Source organism: Bombus affinis, chromosome 7, assembly GCF_024516045.1.
Source record: "Bombus affinis isolate iyBomAffi1 chromosome 7, iyBomAffi1.2, whole genome shotgun sequence".
In the NCBI taxonomy this organism is placed as follows: Eukaryota; Metazoa; Arthropoda; class Insecta; order Hymenoptera; family Apidae; genus Bombus; species Bombus affinis.
Genome location: NC_066350.1, coordinates 8,879,486 through 8,891,717, shown reverse-complemented (window position 1 = coordinate 8,891,717; position 12,232 = coordinate 8,879,486). Strand labels below are relative to the sequence as shown.

General features: G+C 41.4%; 1 protein-coding gene across 11 annotated transcripts in view; it reads right to left on the bottom strand.

The window, feature by feature from the left end:
• The window catches only part of LOC126918888 (protein dead ringer), a 135,680-nt gene that overhangs the window by 32,608 nt on the left and 90,840 nt on the right, over positions 1–12,232 (bottom strand). The window lies entirely within an intron of this gene.

Here is a 12,232-nt window from a genome sequence, read left to right as displayed (position 1 = left end):
AAAGAATCTTACGATAAAACTTGTAAAAGTAGCGACCAAGACCAAGGAGAATGATAGACAAGCAGGAGAATTGTAGAAGGATCACTTTCGCTGTAAGCTCCATGCGATCCTTTGGCCGCTACCAGAAGAAACGATAGCGTACGCAGGATCCTGTAATCCCGACATAATCCCGATTTAAGACCCACTAAAAACAGCGGGTGGCCCTAAGCACTCTGATCTTTGATCCAACAAGGAGGAGAGTAGCCAATGAAAAAAGAAAAAATAGAGAGAAAAGTATCCGCGTGCTCGCTTGGAAATCCGTATTGGATCTTTCTCTCTCTGTCTCTCTTTCTCTGACCGTTTCCGAGAAAACATTTAGAGGAGGTTTACGAGCGATCCGTCAAAGAGGAAATCCATCACTCGCGGGAACGGGGAGAAGTCCGCCCATCGTCGGGACTCTCGTCGATGCGCGCGCTAGGACTTTATTTCGTTTTATGGAGGTAAACGTGGATGGGTGTTTATGGACAAGCTGAATTGACTCTGTCTGTCGTCGTCGAACGTCCACGCTCGGCTCGTACATTTGCTCGACAAGGTCGTAAACGCGATAAAACGACATTGGAGCGGCTCGCGCAGATACAAATAAAGGTAGAAACCGAGATGTCCCGGGGGCGGCGGGAACGAGACCGATCGATCGATAAACTCTTCGTTCCCTACGATCGGTTCCCGACAATAGGTACAACCGACGCGATCTGTTTCTTCGCAGGACTTTGCCTTTGCTCCGTATTGTCTAATTCTGTCTCGACTACTGAAACACGGTGCCGTAACGGTACCCCGTCTCGACCGCTATGTTTGCGAATTCAATTCTCGGATCGGTGAATCCGAAAGCGAGGGTGTTCTTTCGCAACCGTCGAAGGAATTCAGTTTGCTCGGAATTTGAATAATAATCTTAGATCCTGTGGAAACCTCGACATTTTTCCTGTTTGACCGGGTGAGCGAAGGTTGATTCTTTGATGGATTAGGGTGGAAAAGTGGATGATAAAGAGATTTATAAGACGTCTTATGCTATCCATCAGGCGGTTGCAGAAGCGATACGAAACTTGTGGATGCTGGTTATCTTAGGAAAAATGTCGTAGTATAAAATAATTGCGACGTTATTTCTACTCGGCCAAACAGTACTTCGAAGCGATTGTCTTCAGACTGTTGTTCTAAGGATCGATATTAACACGCGACTGAAACTTCCGATGACGACTGATCGCGACGAACGATATACATCGATATATATCTGTAAGAAATAATCGAAAATTACCCATCGATTCGTAGTTTCCAAAAATCTCTTAATTACTCGAGCGGACTTCAACGAGGCCTGAATTCCTTGAAGTTTTTCTTTCTGGCAAGGTTGTCTCGCGTCTCACAAAGCCGCGCGAGAGACCGCACGATGGCAGGACGGATCGTAAACCGTCCGAGAATGGATCTGCTCGAATAAAAGTAAAATAGCGTCGTACGAGAGAGGAGCTGCCTTTCGGCACAGAGTAGCGCGTCTCTCTCCTCCGGACTTTTATAGCCGTCCCTTTGGACCGGTCGAAGATCGATTCTCGGTAGAGGTGCAACCCGTATGAATTTTAATATTTATTACGTAATAAAGCCTCCGAGAGACTGTTGCCCGTTTCGTCGGCCGTTTCGTTCAGCCTTTAATTCCCGCTCCAAGGCATTAACGCGACCACGAAACCTTGATCGTCGTTTCTTTCATCGTGCGCTGTCGCCTTGACTCTCGTCTCTGTAGAATTCGATCAAAACCTTTCCATCTAAAGCTCTGTTGTTCGTTACCAAGCTTGTAATAATATAGGCTATCAGAGATCGGATGAGGGAGCTTCTCCAAAGCTCGTAAAGAAGACTGTTATCATTGGTCGAAACTCGGAACTGTGCAATACTAAAAAGGAATTGTAATGGAAACCGCTACAAGATGTACTTGTATTCATCGCGTACTAAATTTTAATACAATAAAACGTGCGAATACTTACGAACGATATCTAACGTACATATAGTCGAAGTTGAGCATTCTTGCTCGTACAAGAAGGAACGAATAAACCAGCTTCTACGGTACTTGATTGGTACAATGTCCGAGGGAAGAATAGAAGGAAACTATTTTCGCGAGAACGTAGCTTACGTTGTTGCGAGGTGAAGTCAACGTTGGAGCTAGCCGCAGTGTGCCGTGACGACGCGCAGTTATCGAGTAACGGCTAACGAACGTGCTCCCGGCACCAAATACCGAATAATAAGAAAAAGGCGAAAAAAGCCTGGGGGAGAAGAGAAAAGAATCACGTCGCCTGGTGCGCGCCGCGCAATGGAAATGCAACGGCGGGTCGTTCGTTAACGTATGAACGTGCGCTGTCGCGGACACGAGTCGATACGAGCCGTACTAGTTCCTAAATAACGCGAAACCTAACTACCCTGCATCACGGGAACTTTAAACAGACTTTCAATGACGTTTCCCAGAGAAAGGCAATCCTCACGTGATTGAAATGTAATATGGTTAGCCAGATTGGCGTCAGTGACATGCACCTTATCCTTAGGCTTCGTTTCTTCGTGTGTAATTCGATATTTGAAATACATGCAAGCTAAACTAATTACAAATAATCTTATAACGTGCACCATATTCTATCGAGTGCCTATCGTTCGAAAGCTACATATTAATTTAATAAACTAAATAAATTAACGCGGATACAAATTCCGCTCTGTTCTTCTTCCAACGTTTCCATTTAAAATAATCATAGAAATAAAGTGATATATAACAATGACAGTGAAAATTGAATAGAAATACACAGAAATGTTCAATTTTATTCATTGTCATCTTCGTTAACGTAAAACAATGCCCTCGTATTCTCTGATAGCAACGAAGTCTTCCTTGCTCATCGATACTTTTTCTCTTTGTTCTTTATTCGTTTCCTGCAACGTTTTGCGCTAAGCAAGACTCTCCTTATTCCTCGTGGTAAATTCTATCAATACTATCGTCCAAATGAACACGAGTCAACGGTTGACTGGCAGCTAAGCATTGGAAAATACGTATAAATCGATGGAACACGAGAAGACATTCATTACTTGTCGAACAAGGTCGCCCAATTTTCACGCGCACTCTTAAGAAAAATATTTTATTACGGCCGTGCGCTGAATTCACCTTAGAAGTTATATCCGCTAATAACGAATAAAACGTAGAAACGAGTACTAACCGAATTCCAACTCCAATCTTGGCGTAAGAACAGGCGCCATTCAGGCACGCAGCTTCTATGTATAGAACGTGTGCCAAAGAAAAGGGAAACGGTCGGCTCTTTTTCCTATTTCTTTGTTGAAACGCTGAGCGCGGTAATCCGCGAACGAGTACAAAGTATCGGCCGATGAAAAGAGCGAACATGCGGCCTATGTGAGACCTATGCGAGACTGCGTTGTGTACGCAGACGGCACGCACGCCGTGCTCCGTTCACAAGTGTGTAACGAAAAGTGTTCGTGCCGAACACGTGTTCCTCAGCGCTAATGCGTTACCCGCGCCGCGTAAAAAGGCATTTTTCTCGAGGCGGTCGTAACGCGACGCGCGACCCCGCCCGGTGCAATGCACTTCTGCAACCGAGAGTCGCTCTCGCCTCTTTGCCCTCTTGGAGCATTGCCGCTCGGACTCTCGTTTCTGTTTCGCGTCTCGATGATAGATGGACGATCCTTGCAAGTCCAGGAGAAAGTTCGCGACGATGTCTTGTATCGTTCGAATGAATAGAAACGAAAGGAAAAGGTCGTTGCATATGGGATATCGAAATCGACGTGAACGAAGAAGACGTTCTTCCCAAGTGACGTCCACGACGTCCGAACGCGTTTCGAATGAATGGAGTAATTAGCGGTGCATAGGGAACGAATTAAACGATCAAGATCAGCGATTTCCGATCTTTTTCCTCTTATGACACGCGTAAACTAGTTACCAAAATTTTCCGATACGTCGCGGAATATATTCTATTTGATTCGAGACAGAGCTGATCGTTACGAATAACCCGATTAACGGTCAGCAGTCGCGCGTTTGAAAAATCCTTCGCGAATGCAGACGGACGAGTTTATCAAGTCTTACCGCAAGCAATCGAATCGGTACGATAACCAATAAGCGTATACGTAAGTTGAAACGTTTCGTATTTAGAACTTTCGTAGAAATTTTGATAGACATATATCTGCAGAATGCAAAACAATGTACCTTTAATTTCATTATACATTATATCTGTTTTTTCATATTGCGACCATCCAAAAGAATTCCAAGGATTCGCTTGATATCTCTTTCGTCGCTATTTCTTCAACTTAGATCCGAATTCTATTTTCAAAGTTTAAATTGATTGATTTATAACAACCATTGCTTGATTCGTAAGCGATTAAAGTACGATATAGCAGATACGCGTCAAGTGCGAGAGGATTAAAATTTGAACAATTTCCTGCCGTCTTCGCTAGATGCTCGTAAATCCATAAAATAAAGCCACTGTACGTCACAGATGGAAGAAAATAATCGGAGAAGAAGAAAGGATGGTCGCGGAACCCGAGAGATATTGTATCGAGCAAGGCTTATCGGTGTTCGATGAAATTGAGCGGATATCATTAAGCGGGGCAGCTCTCGTGGGAGTGTTGGCGCGTAACCGGCCGGCCCGTGGAACATCGTGGACGAGGAAGACGCGGGGTGCGGAGGATACCGGGGCCCAGAGGAGTAAGATAATAACGTATTCGACAGAGAATGGCATTGCTCTCGCGCAGTCGTCCGCCGCAGTATGAATTACATCGGCGATTGAAACTCGTTCGCGATGAAAAAAAATCCAGCCGAGAGGAGTCCTCGGGCTGTCGGAGGTGCCGAGATTTGCATATTAAATGGCTTGAGATTTATAACGGTCGGCCCCGGAGAGGTGCTAGCAATACGCGCGATAAATAAGGAACCTTCCCTCGCGATAGACGCCACAACCACCGTCACCGATCTTCCTATCCTCCTTGTCTCGTTCTGTCCATTCGATTTCGTCCATGTTGGGAAACAATGTGATCGATTAACACGTCTAATGCTAAGGACTTGTTATCGACGATGCAAGGGCCATCGGTAACAAAGGGCAATGGTAAAATTAATCGAAGTGTTTGAATCGAAGAAATGCAGAAGTCGTGCTAATCAGTAAAAATAATACTTTTCGTATATTTCGTAAATTTATGAAAATGTCAGTTTGCTCCAGATTTTATACGCCTGCAGATTGTATGGAAAATCGTATTATCCGCACGAAGTATGATTTACATAAAATTGAACATCGATTCACGTTCTTTCATTTCGCGTATCATTTATTTGGGACAGCGTTGGAAGATTCCCGATATTTTTCTCTGCGATAGTATAACATAATACGAAATTCCAGACGTGTCTTCGGGTATTAATAGGTTCGCGAGAAGGAACGGATCGACGTGGATATATTCGCATTATTACACGAGTGTCAGATCTTACGCAACTTTATCGAAAGGGCAAAATGGCTGCTTAAAACAAAGGAAACGAAAGTCTGTCAACGAGAATGGCGTTGAAATAAATCTACGATGTTTCAATAGATCTGTAAGGTGTCGTCGGTAGACACGAACCGGTTCCACGGATATCGTCCCGCGGGCCGAACTTATCGTCGTCAATTATGTTCCGCTTATGCGAATTTGTGTGTTCCGCTTCGGCTCGTCGGCGCGTTTGATATACGAACGAAACGGACACTTTGTTGCGAAACGAGCTCGTAATATCTATTAAGTACCTCGCTGAATTTAGAGGTCATTCGGAGATAAGTAGCTCGCGGAATGGTTGCTCGGTGTCCTTTCGTGGTCGCGGCGATAAAGATGCTGGACTAAAACTCTCTATCGATGATTAACTTTACGATCGTTAATTAAGATAATCCCATCGTTATTGCCAGTAGTGGAAGACCGTGTCCCGGTTCTTCGTACTTTTGCTGCCCGGAGTTGTCTCAGCGGACAAATCAACGCACTATTCGTGGTTGGAAAGCTGGTTGGTGGAAGGAATATACAGGTGTGATTGATTTATAGTGTAATAAAATGGTCTTCTATGGTCCAGTGCTATAAATAGAACACGTATATTTTCGGTACCAGTTAAAACGATAATATCTACAAATTGGTCATTTACAGCTAGTGCAGAAATCTTTGTACGAAGGGTCCAGCCAATTAAATCGAATCGAATTTATCTGGCCATGGATCATTCGATACGATGCATATCAGAAGAGAATATCTCATACACACACCATACATAACGCACAAAACACCTCATACCAAGTTTCCATCGCCTATCTCGATCCAGAGAGTACAGGGAAAATTCGAATTATGCATTTACGATCTCTTTTCCTCATTTAGTATCGTGGAAAAATTCTTTAAAAAATTATAAACACGATGATTTATGTTACAGAATATTTGTAAACTTTCTCGAAGCCTAGAATTTTGCAAAGCGTAGAAGGTGAAAGAAGTGGAGATTTAATATGGAAGATTTAACAAGGATCATTTTTACACGTCTAGAGTAGTAACACAATAACGTAGCCAATTTATTCGAATAAAAGCAATCCTTTCTAGAGCATACTGACACTTTCGTAAATAACCATTCATACATGTACGTACATACATAAATCGGAATTTTATTATCCAACTTTCCACCCACGTATAGCGCGATATGATCTTAAAATCGTCAGCTTTCGATCGATCGTACTTACATCACACCAAGGGCCTCCACGGTTTAATAAATTTTACAGTTCGACAAATTAACAGGTTTCGTTCGATTCGAGACGATTCACGGTAATCAATTTGATTGGCGTCGCGCGCGAACTACGAGATGAGTTTGCGTGGCTGAAAGGGTAAGTCGATAACAAACACGAATCGTCGATGGCTCGACTAATGTAGCGGGATGTGATGAATGGTCTTTTATATCTACAGACGTGGCCGAGGTGTTATGAATCGCGTTAACGTCGAATCATTGTTCGCGTCGGCACAATAACGGGCCCTGCAGGGGGTGGTTCCCCCTGGTCTTTTCGCTCGGGCTTCTTCCCCCTGATACGCTCCTTTATATTCCCTGGTCGCTGTTCGTCGTACCCCTTTTTTCGAACCACGATTTTAATCGACCTCGTAAAGATCGCATCATCGGACTATCAATCGGCGGTGATTGGAAATTTATACTAGCAACGATGCACACTTCTGTCTGTGTGATATATAATTTCTGAAATACGATCGACCCTGCCCTCTCCCTCGTATTTCTTCCCATCCCTCTACACGCTCTTTGTTGTACGTTTAATCGCTCCACCACTCTCGTGAACATCGGTGCACGAGAACCTATTTAATTGATTTTACCAGAAGGGACGACGATGCAGATCCGATCTATTCCAAATATTTCACGGGGACAGACGCGATAATATTATCGTTCGAAAGGGAGGAAACAGAAGACGCTTGGTGCTTTGCGCGAATGGTTGTTGACGGTCGGGTCACTAAGTTTAAAATTAGAAGCTCGTGTTTCCGGTCTTTCAACTGGTACTTAATTCTTCCATTCGTCTTGTCAACGGGTTTCTTATTATCAGAAAATCAGAGACACCTACGGTGGTCTTTTGTTCTTTAATTCTATCGTGTAACGGTTATTCATAGAAGAATTAACGTACGGAAAGGTTATATTCATATACAAATGTAGTAACTGGACAACGTTTCCGAATAATTCGATCTTTCGATTCGTAAAAAAAAGATGCCAGACAAACTATCATCCGTGTACGAAGATTTATGCCTCTGCTTTAGAATACGGATTCTTTTTTGAAACCCCTCGTTAATTTGCAATTTGCTTAAGGAACGTTAGATCTAGACACTAAGCATATTATTCGGGCGTAAATAGGTTCTAGAGACTTTCCCATTTCGTCGTATCTGTATGGAATTTTAATTGAATTTTACGTAGCCTCCCTGTAAAAATTCTCCCGTATGGGATGTCGACTGGACCGTTCAAACGACCGAAGAATTCACCTTCACAGAAGAAAAATTTAGTATGAAAAATTTAGTTGTTCGTCGAATACGCGTAACGGTAAACCACAGGGGAAATGTATGATATCACGTGTACTATACGTACTGCTTAATAGATTAAATTACCGCCAAAACAAAATTGAAATTTTGTCTACGACGGAATCAACTGGATTTATTTCTCTAGAGCGGACAAAGGACAAAGACTTTGCGGTTCCGTTGTTTCGACGAGCTTAGAAGCTAATTTCGTCCCGCCTAACGGAGGCAGATGCAACGTATTATCGAACCTTTTAACCACGTGGACGTTTACGAGGCGTTCGGATGCGGCTAGGCGCGAAGTCTGCCGAGAATCCACGTGTGCAGGAAACGAGATGCGGGTCGCACGTGTGCTTCGTTTCTTTAACCGACGTTCGCGTATATACCGTGAATAACGCCTTGTAATTTCCGCGGTGACAAAATTCATCCTTTTCCCAGACACAATTTCGTCGAAATTTCCCGGTAAACCTTATCGCGTGTACTTTCTAATTTATCTAATAGTTCGTGGCTGCTCTTATCGCTGTTTAACTCTGTGTTTAACACATTCGCCGCTACTGACGCATATGTTGCACCCATTCAATTATCTTAGTTATTATTAGATCCTAATTGCAGGCAATATTGTTGACGTAGCTGTCGCGTCTTTAAGTTTGCACGATGACAAGATTTGAGAATAACGATAATAATACGATGACAAATGTGTTAAAATAAATACGTATTGCGATTTAAAATAAACGGTTCTCCGATGAAAGCTATATAAATAATACACAACGGTAGCTATATTTTAATCGTGGTAAACGTGTTAATTCTTGGACATCGGACTTTCTAGCAACGTCGAAGCTGGGCCAGCATGACTCAGAATACAAATAATACGTCGCCGTTCATAAATATTAGGATACTTACGAGAAACTATGTAAACTGAAAACCTTATTTAAGATTATAAAGAATCATTTTAATTCCTTTAAACATTGTTCGATAAGCTTTAACTTAGATAACTTTAACATTCTTTCTTGTTTATCACACGTATGTATATAAACTGTCGCAAGTAGTTGCAACGAATTTTTGCTGTGTATATAGGATCGCAGTTGTATAAAGATAAAATTCTGGTCAATTCGTTGTTCCTTCGATAATCTAAGTTAATTATCACGTTTCGTATAAAAGCACTCGTTGTTCTAATGTTCGTAAACGGTAGTGTACACGATATATACAACGACGAGCGTGTTAATAAAAGTACGTACAAACTCAAATTGATGCGTTCAAACATTCTTGACAATTTTATTGATATTGTTATTTCTTTATACGTTTTTCAATATTTATATTCCAATTATATATAATAATTTTTTATATATTTCAATAATATAATGATATTCCAATTTTTACCCAAAACGCGATATACATTCTCCATTTATTATGCTGGAAAATATTCCATTTCCCAGCATAATAAATTACCTTAGCAATAAACTGTACATATTTGTTTAAAACGAGGTATGAAAATAAAATGTTGCTATTTACATGCTCGTCGCTACATGTCTCGTTCCACTGATGTCTGTTTTCAAACAATTGTCTATATGGCAATACGATTGTTTACACGACACCTAATAAAAACCGAATCCAAGATACGCACTCAACTGTTGAAATAGCATCGAGTCACGTTAACACTTAGTCAACCGAAAGGGGAGATCTCCCTTTTTGACTTTGGCAACGTGTTTTCTTTTTTTTTTGTTATTGCCAGTTATTGTTTACCTGGAATTGTTCCCAATTAATTGTGCCAGATTTTCTGCTTTTATAAAGTACAGTATATAATAAAACACCGCGATATAATGGTGTTAAAATTAATTAAAAAGTTACGCTATCAGATATGACTAAATAAAGTTACCATCGAAAGATATCAGAATGTAAAAGAATATTAAAACGCATTATGAATTTTTAATTTCACCTTCGAGTTATCTATCTGTTATCTATTTTTAGTCATCTTTAATAATCTTAATTTTATCTATATTTTTCTATACCTTTGATATACACTTTTAAATCGATATTTTGTATAAACAATATATGAAATCGTTAAACAAAATCATCACCGTAAAATATAATTGACCCACTTAAGCAATTTTTAGACTTCTTTGCTTTTTAAGTCACGAACATTAGTCTTCGATACTTGGAAAAATGCGCCATGGACAGCGTATAGCTCACGCGGCGCATGCGATTGTCTAAGTGTTAATTAATATAGGAAGCATCTCCTCTAGACTTTATCAATGTAGAAACGTAGAAGAAAACTTCAGAAATGTAGTACATTTACAATGACCAAGGTTTGATGTTCAAGGATTAACCCATTTACTGCCGACTACGAGATATCTCGTACTTTACGCTACAAATTTAGACTGATTGCTATTGGTCACGGAATAAGTTTGAGTTAGGAATTATTAGAAAGGATGAACAAAAATTTTACATAATAATATTCGTATAATAAAATATAGATATTGTAAAATTTCATGATTTCTCAAAAATAAAATCTTGGCGTCCATAGCGAGACGCTTTAAATTTGTCGGACAGTGAATAGGTTAAATGCTCTTCGACGTATCTATCGAGCATCGAAACACATACATAGGTTAAGGAGCGCGACGATAGAGGACAATAACGTGGAAAGTTCGTTGCGCTCAGATGAGATCGTATGGCACGATCGTGACGCAAGCTCGAAGCTCGAGCGCGAGCGCGCGGAATGTTCACCGAATTCTAAATACCTTGGCACGGTTTCTGAAGTTCGCGCGACGATGCAAATAATGTCGCGCGACAATGCAGCGGCTGTCGACAGGTGCGCGGGTTAAATATAGCCAGGTAGATATCGTTTTCACTCGGACGAAACATTTTCAACTAATTTTTCACCAACATACCAGTTCGTTTCGATTCATGTTTTTCATTCAGTTCTCGCAGGAATCCATCAACGCGTTCGTTACAAATACCGATGACTTTCACACGGATCCTACGTTATTTCGAAATAAAATGATCAATAGAAAAGATAATTAATCTTATACAATTACACTGTGTAGCGCACGATATGTATCGATATACAGGATGTTTCAAAAAGTTGGGGTTAAATTTTAGGAATACGTAGTATTTATTACGACAAGTGACTTCAAATATCATCAGTTTCGGAGCTGTAAGATATTTTCAACTATAGTCTGTAATAGCACGATCCAACAGATTCGCAACGATAATGTGTTTGTTCAGTGCCGTACATCACTGGCTAAGAGAGACTAAAATATTGAAAGGTAATTCCCAAGATCGCGAAAGATCGAGATTGATACGTATTTTTAACTTATGATAAAGTAAAAAAAAAAAAAAAACAAAAGTTTGAGAGAATCTTGTCATAAGCTATCCAAAGAAATAACAAATCAAGAGACATTCGAGAAAATCTTCTTCCTATATAAATAGATATTTCCCGCTTCGCCGATGAATCCGCGACTTCGACGTTACGAGCGTTCACGCCCATATCTATCGAGCCTCTCTCTCTCTTATGCGTGTTTTGATAAGCGCTATATATTGCTGAAGTTTTGTGCCAATCTTTTTTGTAACAGCTGCATATATTTTTATACGGCGACCAGAGGCGATCGCGTTCAACGTGTCAAAATGGAAAAATTGTGAAAAATGAAGCGAAAACGGAGTAACACCGAGACGTTGGTTTAAAAGGAACAGGCGATTCAACGCGTAGGTGGTCTAAGGTTAAATCCGGAGATTCGTTTCGGGATTCGGAGGCGTCCCCTTGTTGGACGTGCACGCGGGATTATGAGAGGATCGCAGGCTCGCACGGAACGCGACCGCTTGCCAAGAGATCGCAATACGTCTTCGCCTCTGCGATGGAGACAAATGCGAGGACTGATGGTTTCGTCCGTGCGGACGAAAAGTCGAGATGCGCGCGAGCATTCTTGTCGATCCGGCGACGAATCGGCCTTGAACGTCGATCTGAACGATCAATATTTGCAAAATTAATTACCGCGGGACCGATTCGCGAATCAGATGATAATGAAGAGAACCACGCGATTTGACGGAGGAACGCGTTTAACGAACACGGCTCCATTTCGGGTGTTTGCTTCGAACCGCGATACATTTTATCATTTGCTTTTTTCGATTTGTCTGCCTCGTCTGTGCACGTCAGCACGACGTATACGTACGTATGCGTTTGCATAGTAACGATATCTGTAACAATAAGTTGCAAAAAAGA